This window comes from Mycetomoellerius zeteki, unplaced genomic scaffold (assembly GCF_001594055.1).
Source record: "Mycetomoellerius zeteki isolate Tzet28-1 unplaced genomic scaffold, Tzet1.0 scaffold36, whole genome shotgun sequence".
NCBI classification, from domain to species: Eukaryota; Metazoa; Arthropoda; class Insecta; order Hymenoptera; family Formicidae; genus Mycetomoellerius; species Mycetomoellerius zeteki.
In genome coordinates this window covers 142,191-146,336 of record NW_017257349.1, presented here as the reverse complement: position 1 = coordinate 146,336, position 4,146 = coordinate 142,191, and positions in this window count along the sequence as shown.

The window sequence follows — 4,146 nt, the reverse complement described above, 5'->3', positions numbered from 1 at the left end:
TATGGATCATGCAATTAATCCGAACCTCAACAGGGTAATGATCGCTGCCCAGGAGGTCTGGCAAGATTTGAGCGTCGCATAGAGAGAAGATGCGCGGGGAAGCGATCGCTAGATCAATGGTGGAAGAACCAGGAGGGGAAAAAGAAATGTAGGTAGGGGAGAAGGAAGGATTAAGTATTACCAAGTGATCGTCATCAATGCATCGGCCTAGCAGGCGACCAGCCGAGTTGGTGCGAGAGCCGCCCCACATAGGGTGGTGAGCGTTCAGATCACTGAGCAAAATTGAGTAATCATGATTATTTAAATAAGAGGTAATAGAAGAGATGACCTTAGCCGAAACAGGAGCATTGGGATGTCTGTATGCACCAATAAGAAGTAAACGAGAATTATTTACAATGAGTGATATACCTAGAGCCTCGAAAGAGTCGTCGAACAAGGAGGAAAGGTCTAAAGGTGAGTAAATAATCGGATTATGAATAAAGACCATCATTCCTCTAATGTTGGCCGAGTTGGAATCGATGCGTAAACAATCGAATCCACGCACACGAAAATCATGCAGGGGACCTACACAAGTTTCGGCCAAAAATAAGATGTCGAAGGATTCAGCCAACTTTTCGATGTTACCCTTTTTACCGAGGGCACCGCGACAGTTCCAGCGCTAAGTTAAGTACGCGTTCTTAAAGAGTGTAAGTTAGACATAACTATTCAAGAAGGCTTTGAACAGATTGAGGCTGTTATGGAAATCAGGTCTGAACATTGAAGAGAGCAACGTGGACGGAATATAGTCCAGAATCTTTAGCAAGAATGAAATAATACAACGGATAAGGTGAGATACTTCGTTTATATTAGAGTTAGAATCCGAAGGAGAGAAAGAGGGGGGAGGCTTAGGAGGATTAGAAGGAGAAGGAGAATGTGCAAGAGGGGAAGATGAAGTGGGAAAGGAAGGATAGCTATATCCCGAAGAAAGCAAGTTAGGGAATCTGCCGTTTGGTGCATAAAGGAGCGAGGAATAGGCCTCGCGTAGACGATCGCGAGAGTTCGAAGTCCGCTGGTCCATAGGTCTGCCCCTGTTGGGAGGCAAGACACTGTGATGATTGTGAGTAGCAGAGGAGTGAGAAGACGGATGATATTCACGAGGAGGAGGCTGTTGTAGACTACCATTAGAGGTAGAGGCGGGAGAGGACTTGCTAGTAGCCGCCGCATAAGAAAGATCCGGAATATGGGTTAGAGTTTCGGGTTAGCGTGCATTGTATGCTGGTTCAAAAGCGTTGAGATCTTTATAATTTACAGCAGAACGGACCTGAGATGAGGAATGTGGGAGCGTAGGGAAGTCGGAAGGATGAAATATGTTGGGAGGGGGAGAGGAGGAAGGAGAAAGAGATGTGGAACTTAGTTTGAGGCGAGCCTCAGTGTACGAAATATTTTCCAACGTCGCCGTAGCGTAAATGTGTTTCTGCCTCAAATAGGAGGGACACGACGGGGAAGACGGTAGGTGCTCACCCCCGCAGTTACAACAGTGGGGCGGAAGCCGAAGTCGAGGGCAGTCATCGAGAGTAGCATACTTTTCATTACGCAACGAGCACATCGCGCCTTACCTTTGCAATCCGCTTTGACGTGACCGTATCTGAGACATGAGAAACACATTAAGACCCTAGGAAAGTAAGGATAAACGGGGAAGTTGACATGTATAAAGGTAACAGCTCGTGGAAGGAATTGGCCGCGAAATTTGATTAGAACAGATCTAGAGGGCGAAGTGGTAATTTCGCCGTCTTTCCGAGATCTAATATTAAAACGTTTAGCCGATAATATCTTAAACTGAGACGAGAAGAGGTTCACCACATCGTTTTCTGAGATGTCGAGAGGCACGTTTCTAATGACACCCGTACGGAGAATGTTAAATGAAGGGATGAATGCATTGAGACCGACCTCCTTAATATTCGGGTGCGAGAGCGCCCGATTAGCAATTGCGTAGTCACCAAAGTGCACGGCCACTTTGTTCTTACCTGCCGATTTAACCTCTAGGATCTTTCCGTTGGCGAATCGCGTGACAATTCGCGCAACCGAAATAGGATCAAGGCGTGTGTCATTATTAGGACCATCGACATTGCGTCTTATGAATACGATGTAAGGGGCCCGATCTCCTTTATCATAGGTTATGTTAAGGTGACCGGTATCGGCGGCATTCACATTGATGTTATCATTACCGTTCGCGTTAAGCGGCAGCCCAGATGAGGGATCCTCATCATCATTTGTCGAGCCACGAGCACGCTTGCTCGGAGGTTTTCCCCTCTTCTTGTCACTATCAACTTTGGGCGAAGCCCGCGAAACCGAAGTTTGAATGTCCATGTCAACATTGTTCATATCCATGGGAATATCATGATTAAGTGAAGAAGGGTTAGTTTCCCATTCCCCGCATGCACTTAACGAAGACCTGGATCCAGAGCGAGAGCGAGAGCGCGATCGCGACAAAGAAATCGGAACTGTAGAAACCGGCGGAGAGAGATCACGCGAAGTCGAGGTCCGCGCGGCCCTCCCCCTCTTGCCCTTCTTCGTTAGATTAATGTTCGCCTTTTCACCAGCGGATGCTATAACCGGCGATGGTTTTTGCCGATTAGACAAAGGCGGGGGCATAGAATGTGCAGTCGTAGGCTGCTTATTATCGTCAGCGTCATGATCACCGCTCACACGTCCGAAAAAAGAATTAAAGTCCTCAAGGGGCGCAAAAAGTCGGTTACTAATGGGTGCCGAGCCACCGCCGGCATCCGGCGGGGCAGAGACTCCTTCCTGCATAGCAGGGATAAAGGCCTAGAAAGCAAGCAGAAAAGAGCTTACTTACGCGTAAAAGGAAAAGAATAACCTTACAGCGGAAAGCACAGATAGCGAGGAGAGCAGGCCAAAGCCGGGGAAGCACGGGAGATCAAAGCAGAGCGCAGGCTTGTAACGGTCCACACTGCACGAGAGCTCGCGAGCGAATGTGTCCTACCGAGCAAATGGCTACGAAGCTTTTAGGTCGGGTCAGTCGCGCGTTTACACCAAGAAAGTAGAAGATCTATTTTAGGTGAGGGTGCTAAAAAAAATCCGGTCTGACCTACAACAGGTCGTGTCAGGTATAATAGTGTTTACAGCGTGCGGCCTAAATAATATGACCTAAATTAGGTCGAATTTGGGGTATAGGCCGCGGACTAAATGTACGATGTAAATGTAGCCAGTGGCCCTAAGGAATCAAACTACGCATTGAAGATTGAAGTTGAAGATTGAAATTTGACCAATAAGGACAAAGAAATTTTAGCTCCTTTCGTTTCGATTGGTCAAATCTGAATTTTTCAATCTTCAATCTCAATCTTCAATGCGTAGATTCCGGCCTAACAGCTAATGTTAAAATCATTAGATTTATAAAGTACCGCAATCATTCCACCATTTTGGCTCCAACAAGCGGCTCATTTAAAACGTATGCATATGTGTATGAATGTATTTTGTAAATAAAAAGGAAAATCATAAATTATATTAATCAGTGTTTTTATTTACGATTGTTCTTGCATACGATTTCATAGCAACGCTTCTACTACTATGTGTATTTGATTCCGTAATATCAATATTTTCCTTTTTTAGTAGTAAAGTGGATGCGTACTATGACAAATGTTTTAATAAGTTTATAAACAATATTGTGGCAAGATGGTACAAAGTTTGTGCAACAATTATTTAAAAACATTTGTACAAACTCTATAGGTTTTAACTTATTAGAGATAAAGTTATGTTCATTTCTTCTAAATAATAACTCACATTTGTATACAATGTTATATATTTCTATGCTTGGAAATATTAAAACATTATCCTTAAATTCTCTTAATCTAATGAAAAAACTTTGATTATTATTTGGATCATTCCTGCAATCAGTTATACGTTTTATTTCATAAATATATAGTTATACGTTTTATTTCATAAATATTTCTCAGATCTCAGATTACACCATTACACAACAGATCTTAGGTTAGATACATTGCACTTAATGTGTAGATATACGTTACGAAAAAGTACTATTTACACTTTTCGACGTCATTTTGGCTCCAAATCCTTGGCTGCGTTCAGCAGAACGTTTGTTTTGCAACTGTTGGAAGTTTCCTTCGCGCTAATTGGATCATACTTTTA